This window comes from Amblyraja radiata, chromosome 36 (genome assembly GCF_010909765.2).
Source record: "Amblyraja radiata isolate CabotCenter1 chromosome 36, sAmbRad1.1.pri, whole genome shotgun sequence".
Lineage (NCBI taxonomy): Eukaryota > Metazoa > Chordata > Chondrichthyes > Rajiformes > Rajidae > Amblyraja > Amblyraja radiata.
The window spans coordinates 11,865,001-11,871,197 of NC_045991.1; positions in this window are offsets into that span (position 1 = coordinate 11,865,001).

Here is a 6,197-nt window from a genome sequence, read left to right on the forward strand (position 1 = left end):
CTGGCAGAAGTATTTTGTGGCATTATCAGATGCTTGTAATGATGGGAAATATTAATGCAGTTTGTCACCCATGTTTACATGCAATTCTACAGTAGTTTTTAATGTCCAATGTTCTAATGACAGTCTAGAGTTGTCTATGACTTGTGACTGAGTCCTGTCATTGGTTGGAATGACCAGTACCTAAAACCAAGCATTCCACATCACCTCATCAGTGGATTCAATGCTACACTGCACGATGTGCTACATTAGCAACGGAGAAGGAACAGTAACCCAGCTCTCACTTCTAGAATTCCATGTAAACTAAATGGTACAATTTTATGGGGGATGTTGGGACAGAGACCGCTGCAGATGTACAAAGGCAATTTTTAACAATTGCAGAACAAGTTGGTTGCGTAGTCAGTTTAAAAAACGAACACAGAACCTTTGGAACAGAGAAGCAAAGTATAAAAGCAAGGTATGCTACGTTTTTACAAATCGCTTCTACACAAGTCTGTTCGATTGCATTAAACAACAAGAATGGTATCAAGATGAAAGGCTTCACATCCATGAAAAATCCAAAGAAAGTGGGATTGTCGTGCTTAGAGAAGGTTAAAAGAAGTGTTTATAGATCAGTCACGTATATACGGGTCTTGCCAAAGGCATAAACGTTTCCAACCAAGAGATACTGATGAAAAAGAATCAAAGGCAATACTTTTGATCTATTACGTGAAATAGCCAGGCATGTGTAAAGTATGCCTGGGAATCGTGAGACAATCCATTCATGACTTTGCTTGCCAGATTACAATTCATTCTTCATTACAGAAACTAAACAAGCATATGGCAAATTTGTTGTGCCTCAGCATTCCGTCCCTCCCTCCTGAATATAACATTATATTCCATGCCATAAATACTTTTCTATACCTCAATTAGTTGATCTGCACAACATCCCTCTTCAAAGCTAAAAGCATAATCAATTAGACTATGACATAGCAGTACACAGGCCATCCCAGAGTAACAAATGCCCCACTTACGAGAAACCCATACATGCAGAAAAGCGCCACTATTAAATTCAAAAGTCCGATGTACATACATACGTTCATTTCTAGGAACGTTAGAACTAGTTTTGTCTCATTTAACAATTGTTCCTTCTTGTCAGCATTATGTGTTTTTAATGCCATTCATTACAAAATGGTAAACATAGAGTGATTTTTGTCTATTTTCTGACGTACAAAAATCAACATCTGTACAAATGGAATCCATTTGTTAGTCAGGGAAGGCCTGTGCTCAGATTAATTTATGCACATTTGCTCTGAATCCCTCATTAACCCTCCCACCAAAATGTTATCGAACATGGCAGTGAAAGTACCAACTGACCCACAGCATCCAGAAAGCCTTTTGGGGAGATCGCTCCAGGTTTCCACTGTGTTGTGTCAATCAGACGTCTTGCCAGTTTCAGGGAATCGTAGAGTTTACGACATAGAAGATGGAGTCCGTGCCGGCTGGAAAATAGCTGCCCAAATTCCAGAACTTGATCCGTAGCCTTTCAGGCAGGCGCACTGTTCATCATCTTCCAAAATTCCGTAGGTTGCAGAATGGTTCACACAAATTGGAAGAGAGCAGATGACGCCTCACTATTTCTGGAGAGAGGGAGATAGAAAATGAGAAACTGCAGATCAGTTAGGCTGGCATCAGCATTAGCGAAATGCTAGACTGTGGACTTAAATTAAAGATATGGTAGCAGGGTACATAAAAAATAAATAATTTAGCAGATGCAGCGCACATTTACAACTAGCACACCAAAGATAAAACATACAGCAAGGCTCGAAATTAACGGTTGCCCAATTGCCAGTGGGGATGATGGAAACAGCGTCTATCAATAATTTTTTAATTAATCTGGTGCATACAAACTTGGTATCTTCATTGCTGTTCACAACACATACATCTAATCTGAATGTCCGGTAATGTGGCTTTTTGACACCTTTAAACATATTGCCAAAAGAACATTTGCTGCAGATATGTCATTTGGCCATCTCTTATAGACAATAGACAATAGGCACAGGAGTAGGCCATTCGGCCCTTCGAGCCAGCACCGCCATTCAATGTGATCATCGCTGATCATCCCCAATCAGTACCCCGTTCCTGCATTCTCCCCATATCCCCTGACTACGCTATCTTTAAAACCCTATCTAGCTCTCTCTTGAAAGTATCCAGAGAACCGGCCTCCACCGCCCTCTGAGACAGAGAATTCCACAGACAGTTCTTGTCAGTTAGTGTAATGTTTAACCTGTCAGGTGGGTATCGTCGGTTTTAACAGCTATTATCTTAAAATGCCTTTAGAAATTTCCTTGCAACCTGTATATTTTGTTGTGGATAAATTATGTGGGAAGCAAGTGAGTTTATGTACCAATAACGACCCATGCTATGGCCATGTCATGATAATTTTCAGTCCTTCACAGAAAACATGCTTGCATCAATCTGTAGTGTGCATGGTTAAGCATATATGTTAACATGGTCCAGGATTTATTGACACGGGTTGACCATACGCTGAATCATCCAACCACATTGGTTTGGAAGTGGAAAGAAATAATAGAAATTGCATTCATTGCAACGTGTAAAAAGAGTTGAGATAATGTATTATAATTTTGCTGCATGTTATTGTGGGATATATCATGTCTTGATTGGTGAATATGTTTAGTTTGTGACTTTATTTGAAGCAGAAATAATATGTGAATGCTTCAATGAGCATAATTCCGACTGGTAACTGCGCACTTCGTCCGAGCACATTACCGCACACGCCATGCAAGCCGTATTAAATGACCACCTAAACTGTCATTTGGCAACTGAAAAAGCTGCCTAGGTTGCCCGGTTGGCAACAGAGAAAAAAAGCCCTGATACAGTGCTGGTATAACTCAGCAGGTCAGGCTACATCACTGAAGGGAATGAATAGGTGATTTTATTTGGTTGTAATAGGGAAGGTGAGAAAGCTGGAAAAGATGTGGGAGGAGACAAAGCCTAGCAAGTTATAGGTGAATACAGGCGAGGAGGTTTTATTGGCAGATGGGCGGATAAACACTGGAAATAAAAAAGAGACAAGGCTGTCAGATAATGAGAGAAAAGGGGTGAAATACAATACAGAAGGAGCGAGATAATGGGCTTATATTCAATGGAATTTAGACTGGGCTTATATTCACTGGAATTTCGAAGCATAAGATGGGATCTTATAGAAACATAACATGTTTAAGGGATTGGACAGGCTAGATGCAGGAAAATGTTCCCCATGTTGGGGGAGAATAAGGGGTAGGCCATTTAGGACTGAGATGAGGAAAAACCTTTTCACCCAGAGAGTTGTGAATCTGTGGAATTCTCTGCCACAGGTGGCAGTGTAGGGCAAATCAAGAGGGAGTTAGATATAGCACTTAAGGCTAATGGAATCAAGGGATTATGGGGAGAAAGCAGGAACAAGTTTAGGATTCTGGATGATCAGCCATGATAATATTGAATGGTGGTTCTGGCTGCAAGGGCTGAATTGCCTAATCATGCACATATTTTCTATGTTTCTATATAGATAGGATGGAGAGGGTTAAAGAAGAGGGGGATGGTGGGAGAAATTAGAGTGCATCTGGGGGGGGGGAGGGGGGGGGAGAAAAGAGAGAACGGGGGGGGGGGGCACAGAAAACAGATGCAGGCCTTGGCGAAACAAGCGAAAATGTTTGGTGAAAAGGCCGCCTCGTCTACACAATTCTTAACCTGCAAAAGATACATCAGAACCAGAGATGTTTCGAAGGCCTTCATTAAAGTGCCACACAGAATCAAACAGTGAAAGGACCTAAGTAAAAGGATTGATGCTACGCAGCATCTTGTTTACTGCTCAGGTGTCCAGGAATGGAATAATGGAGTGGAATTATGCTAAAATAGATCATCATTACTTTATTGTTTAGATATGTCAGTGATGACACTGCTGTGTAAGGAACTTAGCATGAGTCGCTGCCCTCTCCACTACTACACTGGGAACCTGAATGAGGGCCTCAGCCCTTTCCTGGCTCGCCACAGCAAAGAAGTGGTTAAAGTGACATATGGTTGGGTCTGGAATAAGCCATGGTTGTCTGTAAGGGTTGGTAGTGGGTGAAATGGAGAACCCAAGTATCTTGTTAAGTTCCTGTTGTTCCCAGCCAAATTAACTCATTGTTCAAAATAGAGTTGTAATTCCCAATTTTGGTACCACACCTGTTGATCATGTTTGTATCCTCTCCAATGCTTCCATGTAAAGTCATACTTCTTTCCACATATGAAGCAGAATCAAAACTCAGTAACTTTGAAATTTTAATTAGAAACATAGAAACATAGAAAATAGGTGCAGGAGTAGGCCATTCGGCCCTTCGAGTCTGCACCGCCATTCAATATGATCATGGCTGATCATCCAACTCAGTATCCCATCCCGGCCTTCTCTCCATACCGCTTGATCCCTTTAGCCACAAGGGCCACATCTAACCCCCTCTTAAATATAGCCAATGAACTGGCCTCAACTACCTTCTGTGGCAGAGAATTCCACAGATTCACCACTCTCTGTGTAAAAAATGATTTTTTCAATTCCGCCTCTTCAGAAATAATTACTAACCTATGTTGTCTTGAGGACTAACTTCTTGACAACTATGATTAGGAGTGTAAGATCCAGAGGCACTATGAGATATTTGTGATTGCAAATGTCTGGAATTGTTAAGTTTGACTGGGTTAAGGGGTATTAGCGACAGGGAGAGGTTAGTCAGAATTAAGATTGTTTTCTATCGAACGTCAGAGGTTTCACCGAGACCCGATAGAACTATATAAAATGAGTGGCATAGATCAGATACAGTCAGAATCTTTTTAATCTGCAGAATGGAAACATCAAATACTAGAGGGCATAGCTTTAAGGTGTGGGGTGCAAAGTTTGAATGTGATGTGGAGGACAATCTTTATAGATCTATTTTTATTTTATTTTTTACACAGAGGGTGTTGTGTGCCTAAAATGCGCTGTCAAGGTTGGGGATGAGACAGATGCGATAGTGGCATTTAAGTGACTCTTTGATAGGCACATGAATGTGCAGGGAATGTAGGCACAGGTAAGCAAGAGATGGTCTTGGCATCATGTTTAACACAGACACTGTGGCCCAAAGGGTCTGTTCTTGTGCTGTACAGTTCAATAAGCATGCTTACAGCATGCAACAATCAGACTACAAGAACATAGATTTGTACTTTAACGATATTCAGTTTCAGCTTGATTAATAAAAGCTGGTTCTTCTCCGTGATCAATGGCAGTCGTTATTTAGACCAACGTCATTGAAAATCTCCCTGGAGATGAAACAGAAACATAGAAAGTAGGTGCAGGAGGTGGCCATTCGAGCCAGCACCGCCATTCATTGTGAGCATGGCTGATCGTCCCCTATCAATAACCCGTGCCTGCCTTCTCCACTAGCCCCTAGAGCTCTATCTAACTATCTCTTAAACCCATCCAGTGACCTGGCCTCCACTGCCCTCTGTGGCAGGGAATTCCATAAATTCACAACTCTCTGGGTGAAAAAGTTTTTTCTCACCTCAGTCTTAAATGACCTCCCCTTTCATCTAAGATTGTGGCCCCTGGTTCTGGACTCGCCCAACATTGGGAATATTTTTCCTGCATCTAACTTGACCAGTCCTTTTATAAGTTTATATGTTTCTATAAGATCCCCCCTTATCCTTCTAAACTCCAGTGAATACAAGCCTAGTCTTTTCAATCTTTCCTCATATGGCAGTCCCGCCATGCCAGGGATCAATCTCGTGAACCTACGGTGCACTGCCTCAATCACAAGGATGTCCTTCTTCAAATTAGGAGACCAAAACTGCACACAATACTCCAGATGTGGTCTCACCGGAGCCCTATACAACTGCAGAAGAACCTATTTACTCCTATACTGAAATCCTCTTGTTATGAAGGTCAACATTCCATTAGCTTTCTTCATTGCCTGCTGTACCTGCACGCCAAGTTTCAGTGACTGGTGTAGAAGGACACCCAGGTCTCGCTGTACCTCCCCCTTACCTAACCTAATCCCAGTGAGATAATAATCTGCCCCCTTGTTTTTGCCACCAAAGTGAATAACCTCACATTTATCTATATTATACTGCATCTGCCACGCATCTGCCGACTCACTCAATTTGTCCAGGTCACCATGCAACCTCCTAACATCCTCTTCACAGTTCACACTGCC